Genomic DNA, 10,950 nt, shown 5'->3' on the forward strand with positions numbered 1-10,950 from the left:
TTAAGAATATTTCTGGCTCTGTGTTGTTTGAAAAGATAAATTTTACAGTGGACAGTGGTGGTGCACACCTTTAATCCCAGCACTCAGGAGGCAGAGGCAAGTGGATCCCATGAGTTCGAGGCCAGCCTGGGCTACAGAGTAAGTACCAGGACAGGTTCCAAAGCCACATAGAGAAACCTTATCTCAAAAAAAAAAAAAAAAAAAAGAAAAGAAAAAGCTCTTCTTTGGAATGCAACTAATTGATAAGATTGGCTAGTACCCATAAAGGCCCAGATTCAGTCACCAGCACAGAATAAACTGGACATGGACATGGTAGCATACTCCCCTTAAAGCCAACACTTGCAAGATCAGACATTCAAAGCCATCCTCTGGTAAATAGGAAATCTGAGGTCAGTCTGGGCTACATGAGACCAATAAAACAAAAACTCACAAGATTTGGTTAAATAAAGTGCACAATCAGTCTGAGAAACAGATTAATGTCATTAGCAAAGGCTTCAGGTGATTTTATCGATAAAAGAACAGTAAATCATGCTTACTGCCTTTCACAGCCATGGAGATGGTGGCCCTACCTGCTGTCAGTCTAGGATATAAAAAAAGGGAAATATTTGTGCTTGCAAAACTGCCCTCTACCTCCCAGCTGGTCTTAAGTCATAAGAAATTCTATTATCATACTACTATTACGGAGTTGTGTACATCTAACCCGATAGCTTTGTCCACAGGTCCAGCATGGATTGCAAATCTGGGTAAGAGTCTAAGAAGTTCTGATTACAGCCAGGTTTCATAGCTTTGTACAAGTCGTTAGAGAATAAGAGAGGCTTGGCGGTTTGCAGACTGGTGTGAACCAAGAGGTTTAAAATCACTTGTATTCCTGTCACCTAGATGGCATCTCAATGTCTGGTCCACTCTGAAGTCCTGTTCCAGCTTCTGAAAGCCACTGCATACCTGGCAGAAACGCTAGCAACCGTCAGTTGGGGCCACACTTCTTAGACTATTGCAGGCTCTAACGGGTCCTGCAAGCCTCCGAGCCAAACTGTCACAATGATCACTTAAGTCTTATTTTTTTCCAGTTTAAGGATAGGATCCCGAAAGTGTTTAGCCGATTTGTTGTGAGGGTAAAATGCTTAAGGACTTGGAAATCTAGTGAAGTTTTGCCCTCACCCTCTAATAAAACATCCGCATAAACATAGGGACCAGGGGTGGGCTGAGCCATTGAAAAGCCAGGTAAACTCGGAGGATTTGAAAATAACTGAAATCTGAGGAACACAGCCGAGCATGTGGGGTGTGTGTGTGTGTGTGTGTGTGAAGAACTGGCTATTGGACAAGAGAAAGGCATTTACAGAGCACACCCTAAGGCTCCTGGGGGACTGGCTCCATCTCGAACACCTCTATTCTGGGAACCACAGAAAACGACGGATCAGCAAGGCTCAGTCTGGGATGAAGGCAGATGTCCTGGCCGCAACTGCGGGCCTACACACCTGACCTCCGGGCCTTGGGATGCGCAGCAGCCCCCCCCCCGCCCCCCTGGTCCTGCAGGTGAGCGGGCTTGCGCTCACTCTATCACCACGGAGACCACGGGTTTCCCCCTCCTTCCTCAAAAAAGTGTAACTTCAGGCATTCCTGGGAGGCGAGAGCGTTGTGTGAAAGAGCAGAAAAAAACAGGCCCCAGCATCTCTGGGATTTTGAAGGTATGGAAAAAGGAGACTCGCCCAGGCCATCCCTACCGCGACCGCGTTTTCTCCTCGTGCGCCCCTCCCCCAGTCCCCAGAACCTGGTGCGGTCGAGCTGCGCTAGGCGCCAGGCTGGGGGGGTCCCTGACACGGATCCCAGGACCCTTGTGGGTTGGGTGGGGTTGGGATTGGCGGGCTCCCGGGACCGCACGCTGGGCAGGCGACCACATTGTGCCTGTCCCAGAGCCCGGAGGAGCCAGGGACACGAATGAGGCGGGGTGGGCGCATCCGGGCTGGGGCGCGCCGGGAGGACTGAGTCGAGTGGCCGTGTGTCGGCCGTCCCTCTCCATCCCTCCGTGAGTCCCCAGTCCTTACCTCTGGGGGCGAGGGTGTTGGCAGGAGAAGGTGCCGGGGCTCGGCGAGCTGTGTCCGGATTGGGCTCAGCGGCGGCCAGCGACCTCTGTGTCGCTGCTCATGGTTTGTCGCGCCCAGAGTGCTGCGGCCGCGGCCACGGCAGAGCCTTGGTCCTCGTCCTCTTCGCGGGCTCCGAGCCGGGACGCAGCTAACGCCCCAGCTCCGCAGCCCTGTTCCTCCTCCCCGGTGCCTCCCCGGCCGCGAGCGGTGCCGCCTCCAGCGCCGCCCCGCGCACAGCCTGGCCCGCGGTAGCCAGCGCCGCCCAGCGCCCGGCCCCGGGGTCGCTGCCGCCTGCCGAGCCGCCGCCGCGGTGCCAGCCCCGCTGTGACGCAGGCAGCGGTGCCCGGGAACTTCCTCCTCTGCAGAGACCACCCGGCGCCCGAGGCGGGCGGGCCTGCGCTGCAGCTGGCTGATGAACACGGCGTTTCGCACCGGGAAAGCAAACCTCTCCGCCGCTGGATGATTGCGCTGCTCGGAACCGCCCACCTAGCGGGCACTGCAGAGGAAACCAGCTGCATCCCCAGCCTCCCATGCGCATCCCTAACAATGCCAGAAAGCGGGTGGCTTCTGTGCGGGCGGCGTCGACTCCCACACCGCAGCTCCTCCTGAAGCTTAGTTGGAGCGAGTGGCCATTGCTAAAAATAGCCCTTCCGGGAACTGCTGGAGGGTCAGAATGGAGATAACCCTTCCCCGGAGAACCGAAGGTTGAGGAAGTGGGTAGAGAGGGCGGTGGGATACACTGAGAGGGACAGAGGAGAAAGAAAAAACCCAATGTCCATAGTACACGAAGCCTCAAGTCCCTGGACAACCTCAAGCCTGGTGTCCCACTGGCAGGAGTCCCCATCTGCCGGTCCCTGCCAGATGGGCTTCTGGGCTCTGACCAGCAGGTGCCACTCAGTATGAAAGCTCCGCCTACGATATTGTGTGCGCCAGGGTGGTGTGTGTGTAAGAGTTAACAGCGTGCACCAAACCACCTGTTGTTTGTACGACTGTGAGGGAGGGGTGCTATTTTACCCATTGATTTGAACCGTGGGTTTCTCCTTCCATCCCTCTGCCCAATTATAGGTCGAAAGCGCAAACCGACATTCTGAAAGCTTGCAGCTCCCTACATAGAAAAATTCCCCGATGTGTGTGTGGGGGTGCAGACAAGATAACGGTAGCGGAGTCTGCTGGGAGTGAGAGCTTTGTCAGGCCCAGCTGGCTGTCCTCAGTGCACTGATGATAAGGATTATGCTGTCCAGGCAGCCTGGGAGAGACAGAGGAGAGGAAAGAAATGGGCAGCCAACAGCCATTAGTTTGTGTGCTTTTGCACAGTTGCGTCTTTAGAGGGCAATCACTTCCCAAGGAATGATAAAAAAGAAAGAAAAGCCCACCCTCCCTCAGGCTCTTAACTGTTCTTAGGGATCACGAAATAAAATACTACACTGTCTCTAATCCCAGTTCCGTTGGTGACTGCGAAGATAGCCTTAAATCCCTTCAGGCCTTAGGGGAATTGCCCTTGCGTGAGCATCATTAACCTCGGACAGCCAACAACCTGGGGTGGAAACAAGGGGGGGGGGTGTCTCAGGGTCTCTGGGGGAAGGACAGAGACTGGTTTTGTCAGTTTGTTGGAAGGGGGAGGGAGAGAAAGAAGAAAGAAAAAAGGAAGGAAGGGAAGGAGGGAGATAGAGAAAGAAGAAAGAAAAGAAGGAAGGAAAGGAGGGAGGGAAGGAGGAAAGAAGGAAGGGAGGGAGGGAGGGAGGGAGGAAAGAAGAAAGGAAGGAAGGAAAGAAGGGGGAGGGAGGGAGGGAGGAAGGAAAAAGAAACCCGACTACACTGAAACCCAGCAGGTAGTGTAGGCCCATATTTCTATATGGTGTGGCAGCCAGGCTCTGAAGCCATAGGCCCCACCTGCGGTGGTCACATAGCCCTGCAGACAGGCTGTCACTGCCCTAACAAAAGGTCAAGATGTTGTTGCTCCTTTCTTTGTAATTTGGAGGATGCCTGATAGAGATGCTGATTCAAGCCTCCCTGACAGCTAGCACACAGGTAGTTGTGGACAGACTGAAAGCCATTCACCTGGTTACCTAGGAGACAGAATGCTAAGGTATTTCCCTGAAATTAAGTTTTGGTATAAAGGTTGTTTGGAGAATAAACGAGAGGAATTCTTCAGGATGTGAACTCAGCATATCATGAGGGATCTCTGAGAATCTCCCTCCCGATGAAACCATGTGAGTCGTGTCTTTATTCTCGTGTCCTCCACGCCGGTCCAGAGAGAGATAGTTTATGTTGGGGTTTGGTAGAGAAATAATTGAGGGTCGTGGCTAGCACCGGACCCCGACAAGGTAGATGCAGAACTGTTCCATGAGGTAGCTCCCAATTCAAACAATTTATACTGCAGGGACTGGGATGGGGATGCCGCTCAGTGCTAGTGTCTCCAGCGGCCTTGAGTTTGGATCACAAACACCAAACATAAATCTCAGAAAAGCAATTCCTAAAGCTGAAAACCTCCTGTGCAGTATCTTAGTCTCCAGAAGCTTCCCCAGGCCACATCAGCATGCTGTTGTCTTCAGCATCCCAACTATTACTAAGACACCACCAGCCCCTAGCCCAGTAGTCCTCAACTTTCCCAACAGGCAATCCTCTAACACAGCTCCTCATGCTGTGGTGGCCTCCTCCCAACCATAAAATTATTTTCATTGCTACCTCATAACTGTATTTTTTGCTACTGTTATGAATCATAATGTAAATATCTGATATGCAGGATAGCTGGTAGACAACCTCTGTGAAAGGGTTGTTCATACCCCCCCACCGCAAAGGGTCAGCAGTTGAGAACTGCTTCCCTAGATTGTTGGTGAAGGTGAAATGAATTTGTCTCTGCTCTTCCTCTTAGAACTGCTCTTTTTCACACACCCATCAGTGATCTAGTTATAGACCACAGGGAGCTGGGAGGATTCCATATAAGCATAAAGCACCAAGGGAGTGAACCAAGCACTTCCCACTGTAAGCACTCAGTACATTTATTGAGAACAGTTATTGAAATCGTTCCTCTTAGCAGTCTTGAAAAGCACAAGAAGAGGTACAATGTTAAGTTTTGGAATGAAATATGCATCCCTTTGTCAAGACTTCTGTAGAGTTGCTTTCTGCCTGTACCCAGACCTCATTTGTGATGACCTACCAGACTCCCAGTGTGACCAGGACAGTTCTGCATCTATAGACAGGTGGTTGACAGTGCACATTAAATATGGAGTCTAAAGGCCATGGCGCTATACTGTTTTGGTCATCTTTTCTTATTTGCTAGCTTATGAACATTAAGTCTAGTCTTTTCAGTTAATCCACATGCTTAGTAAGCTCTCTGTAAAAACCCTGGATGAATCAGCAGTCGGTCGGCATATGTGAGTGCTTGGTCCTCAAGATCTCGGCAAAGTCCAAAGGCTCATCTGTTGACTTCGGGGTGTTAATGGAGAGGGAGTCCGGGAAATGTATGAAATTGTAAGTCTTCATCTTCAAACTGTGGTTCACCTTCAGTGAGAGAAGAGATTGTTGTTGGCTGTTTAAACTGGAATTCTATCTTGACTTTGTACGCATGTCTCCAGTCCCTTTCTCCCACTCTGAACTGGGGACAAACTCGCGGCCTCTTTTTGGGCAAGCCCTCTACCCTAGAGAAAGTTGTCATTCTGTCTGAGCTCCCAGACTCTCAGGTTCCACATCCAGACTCTGCAGATGCCAGGTAAACAGCTAAACACAGACAGTTTGGATAGGAAGCTCAAGCAGGCTCTTCTGGACTGGGCCAGGCTAAAGGGCCGGGGTGAGAACTGTGCACATCTGGGCTCAGATTCCGTGCCACCAGCTCTGTCGTTTTTAGCTTCTCCCTTTAGACTTCAGCTCCCTCATCTCCTTCCTAGACCTTCTTTAGGGCTGCAGTGAGACGGGGGCTATCTTGTAAGTGGTGTGGAAATGGTGAGGTGGTTGCCTTGTTTTATTGTTAGCTTCAGGGAGAAAAACTCCCCAAACTGTCACCTCATACTTTGAAGGCACAATTAAAGAATCGGTTTGTCAGGTGCTTGCATCTGGAAATTTTTTTTTCTTGTGTTCTCACAGCGTTTAGTTACATGTCTGCTTTACCATGAAGTCTGGGCGCTTCCCTAGAGCGGCAGCTGTAATTATACATCTTCACACCTGCTATCAGTACCTAGCCTAGAGCCTTCTCTTAAATTCTAATATTTTAAAATTTGGTTTATACTGATTCCTTCAGTATAACTCATACTGTAGGCTCTGAAATCTGAATACTCTCGCTAGTAAATAATTTGTACTTAGTAAAGAATACATATGAAAGTGGGGCAGATATTTTGTATGCTAATTTAATACATTTCAAAACTCTTAATCTCACTTTAAAAGTTATACTAACATTATGTATTTTATACAGGCATGGGCCATAACACCTGACTTTTCAATGCTGGAATTATTCTTTAGGGTGAACGTGCTGTTTTCGTTTTGTCTTGCTTTTTAATGTCAGTTGATCTGTTTGCTAAGAACGAAAGTCAAGTTTAAGTTCTCAGTCAAAACCACCCCCAGGGTTTTACTCTCGAATCCTCTATGCCATCAACGCATCCACTAGCCAGACCTTTTCTGGCATTGTGGGAAGGAACTGAACTAACAGAAAACAGCCTGTTTTAAGTTTCAGCTGTTAACATTGTTGCAACAATTTGAGACAACTTGAGTTACAGCTTTGAAATCCCTACTTTACACCATATCACAACCCCTAAAACAGTGCGAAGAATGCCTTTGCCTGGAAACGGCCTCTGCTCAGGCAGTTGGCTGGGTAGCGTGGTGATGGCAGCCGAACGGGCACCAGACAAATGACCTAATAATGGGCCCAGTGACCTAAACATAGAGACTTTAAGTCTTTGGATCCAGGGCAGGTGAGAACTCAGCTGGTGAAGGTGCTGCCAAGCTTGACAACCTGAGTTGGTGCCCTGGAGCCCACAGTGGAAATAGGAACACACACACGGGGGGGGGGGGAGTAAAAATTAAGAAAAATGCTTCTAGATTAAATTCTTCTAAAGAAGAGAGAAGACTTTGGTTCAGTCTGTTTGTGAAATTTTCTATGGAAACAGTTTTGAACCAGTGTGTGTGGCGTACATGTTACAGACCAATAGAAGCTTCCTTTGCACGGGCTTATTTACGATCACCATAGCCCCATGAAATGGGCAGCGTCAGTGTGTCCTGTTGACAGAGGATGAGCCAAATCTTATTAAACTCTTTTAGCAAACCAAGGTCGCATAGCCTTGAGGGAAAGAGTTATATGTGAACCTAGAGGAGCCTGACTTGGGAGTTATACACAACTCCTCAATCCTGTGAGAAAGAAGCAGGAGTTTTAGACGAACCTGTCGCTGTTAGTGGTGCAGCTTTTCGGCCATTCTTTTAAAAGTTTTATTTTCTTTTTAAAATGTAGTGTGTGCATGCATGTGCGTATGTGTGTGCAGGTGCACGTGGGCCATGGCACACATGTGGAGATCAGAAGACAGCTTTGTGTAGTTGTTTCGTGTAGTGTCTTAGGGTTTCTATTGCGTTGAAAAGACACCATGACCACAGCGACTCTTATAAAGGAAAACATTTAATTGAGGTGGTGACTCACAGTTCAGAGGTTCAGTCCATTATCATCATGGCGGGGAGCATGGTAGTGGGCAGGCAGACATGGTGCTGGAGACAGTAGCTGAGAGTCCTACATCTTTCAGGCAACAGGAAGTTGACTGAGACACTAGGTAGTATTGTGAGCATAGGACAGCTCAAAGCCCACCCCCACAGTGACACACTTCCTCCGACAATGCCATACCCACTCCAACAAAACCACACCCCCATAGTGCCCCTCCTTTTGGGATTATGGGGACCGGTTATATTCCAGCTGCCACGTGCAGCTCCTCATTTTTGATCCTCGTGGAACCCAGAGACTGAATTCAGGAAGTGAGGCCTGTATGAAAACACCGCCACCCACTAATCCGGGCTCATTCCGTTCTGCACTCCCTTGCACGCTCCCGGGAATGCACATCCCAGATGCACCCTCTTGTGGTGGTCTCACTGCTCACTCTGTAAATGCAAAGCACTGATAAGGAAATTCAAGACAGCATTTCCAGGCTGTCCTGGAACTCTCTCTGTAGATCAGGCTGGCTTTGATCTCATAGAGATCCATCTGCCTCTGCCTCTGCCTCTTGAGTGCTGGGATTAAAGGTGCACACCACCATCTCCTTTTTTTTTTAAACAGAAGAATGTGTTCAGGTTTACACTTTCTGAGGGATAAGACTATATCATAGCGGGGAAGTGGGGCAGCAAGCTGGAAGGTATGTAGCCGGAGCAGGAAGCTGAGAACTCACATCTCCAACCACAGTGAGGTAAAAAAGAAACAAACTTCTTTTTTTTCTTTTTCTTTTCTTTTTCCTTTGAGAAAAGGTTTTTCTGTAGCTTTGGAGCCTGTCCTGGAACTCACTGTGTAGACCAGGCTGGCCCTGAACTCACAGAGATCTGCCTGCCTCTGTCCCCGAATGCTGGGATTAAAGGCGTGCACCACACCCAGCAGAAACTTCTTCTTCTTTTTTTTTTTTTTTTTTTTGATTTTCGAGACAGGGTTTCTCTGTAGTTTTTGGTGCCTGACCTGGAACTAGCTCTTGTAGACCAGGCTGGCCTCGAACTCACAGAGATCTGCCTACCTCTGCCTCCCGAGTGCTGGGATTAAAGGCATGCGCCACCACCGCCCGGCCAGCAGAAACTTCTTAATGAGAGATCGTGACGTGTGACTGCGAGAGTTTAAGCAATGCCACATAGACTGGGAGAAAGTCTCATTCTTAGAATGGTTCAGGTGGACCAGTGATAGATACAGTCAGTGATGCAGTCATTACACCATAGTCTAAGATATTCGTGTTCCAGTTTTCATTCATGTTTCTTGGTTTGTAATTTTCACACTTTTTGTTCTAAGTGATTAGAGCTATGCGAGATCCTTTACATTCTGGGTTTTGTCCTCGGTTTATTAAATTTCATAAAGGGGGTTTCTTCTGTGATTTATTTAGAAGCCCCTTTCAACTGAACATGGCCTTCTGTTGAAGAGGTGGGTTTCCAGGTGGGGCCAAGCCTACGGTTTGCTGGGCACTCCTAAAAAGGGAAACATTTCTTTGGGTGGTTTGCTAACAGTTCCCAGGTTCAGTTCGTTATCGTCATGGTGGGACATGGCAGGATGCAAGCAGACAGGGAGCGGGAGAAGTAGCTGAGAGATCTGCATCTTGCAGGCAACAGGAAGCGGTCTGACTAGAACACTGAGTGAAGCTACCTCAAAGCCCGCCTCCTCAGTGACACACTTCCTCCAACAAGGACACACTTCCTCCAGTAAAGCCACACCTCCTAATACTGCCACTCACTTTGGGAGTCATTTTCTTTGAAACCACCATACTATCTGAAGCCAGGTAGAGGGCAGCCTAGGAGGGATGATGCTATCTCCAGATAGACAGAGTCAGAACTTAATTAAATTTAGGACACTCTGTTAATGTTTGCTGAAACACTGAATTGTTCTAGGAAACGCCTCTCTCTGTCTCCCCACCCTCCACCCCCTTCCTGGCGAGAACCTGCAATAGACTGCCTTCCTCAAGCTAGTTTCTATATTTTCTTAAACAGAGATGACTTTTCTGCCAGGTAAAGCCCACTGTGGTTTACAGGTTGTCTGTGGATTAATTCACAGAATAAACTAATAAGAAGGGATATTATACATTCTTTTTTTAATATTTATTTTTATTTATTTATTATGTATACAATATTCTGTCTATGTGTATGTCTGCAGGCCAGAAGAGGGCACCAGACCCCATTGCAGATGGTTGTGAGCCATCATGTGGTTGCTGGGAATTGAACTCAGGACCTTTGGAAGAGCAGACAATGCTCTTAACCTCTGAGCCAACTCTCCAGCCCCAATTTTATACATTCTTATGTCACCTGAAGCTCACTAGGTGTTCTGGGTTATCTAAGTTCAAACACAGATTACTTGGCAATTGTTATGGGTTGGGTCTGAAATGTTCCCCCGTGGGCTCAGGTATGTGAACACACGGTTTCAAGTTGTGGAAGCTACAGTGTCTTTTGGGAGGGAGACATGGCTGGTGTGTATAGAGCCATCAGGGCCTCAAGAGATTCTGGTTCTGTATTAAATGTGCTTGCCACCCAACCCCATGACGGGAGTGTGGCTTTCAGCAACCATATAACAATCTGGCTGTTCTGCACACTCCTGTAACCCTAACTGTGTGTGTGTGGGGAGGGGGGGCAGACATAACAAGCTGGATGTTCTGCATGTTCCCTATGCATGCACCAGCATACATACACTCACAGATACATTCACACATATATAAAAATCATAAGTAGATATTTAAAAATCTAAAACAAAAAGACTTGAATTACAGGCTCTGTCAACTCATTTCCTGAATGTCTCCTAAGAACAGGCCCATACTCATATAGAAAACACAAGCTTGTTTCTTTACCACAGGTTCATCTCCCTTGTATTTACAAATTCTTTTAGCCCCTGGGTTCTAGGATGCTTCTTGAGAAACATGTAGCTGCAGCTTGTGGAAGACAGGCGCACATGTTCTGAGGGCTCAAAGGGAAAAGGTAAAATTACTCATTGATAATTGTTGCACAACAGCCTGGGGCTGATCTTAAGAGCATTTCTGTGGATCTGCTGAGCCAGGCAAATCCCGATACTATTCTGTGTTTTTCTGTCTTATTATTTTTGCGTCTTGGTATTCTTTACTAACATTTCTAAAATCCAACACCCCTACCCTGGCAAGAGGTATTTTTGTCGAGGCTGGCCCCCGACATTCCTCCTGAGTGGCTGGGCAGTGGCAGGGTAATTTGGTATTCCCGT

At 48.3% G+C, this 10,950-nt stretch overlaps 1 protein-coding gene across 3 annotated transcripts in view; it reads right to left on the reverse strand.

Annotated features, from left to right (window-relative positions):
- The window catches only part of Lrrc8c (leucine rich repeat containing 8 VRAC subunit C), a 77,564-nt gene extending 75,248 nt beyond the window's left edge, over positions 1-2,316 (reverse strand). The window contains exon 1 of one of the 3 annotated variants that reach the window (XM_075942473.1): positions 2,043-2,316. The gene's annotated coding sequence lies outside the window, so the exon portion shown is untranslated. The remainder of the gene's footprint in view (positions 1-2,042) is intronic. The other 2 variants (XM_075942475.1, XM_075942474.1) reach the window with 2 other exon arrangements.
- Positions 2,317-10,950: the final 8,634 nt, after the last annotated feature.

This window comes from Microtus pennsylvanicus, chromosome 12, assembly GCF_037038515.1.
Source record: "Microtus pennsylvanicus isolate mMicPen1 chromosome 12, mMicPen1.hap1, whole genome shotgun sequence".
NCBI classification, from domain to species: Eukaryota; Metazoa; Chordata; class Mammalia; order Rodentia; family Cricetidae; genus Microtus; species Microtus pennsylvanicus.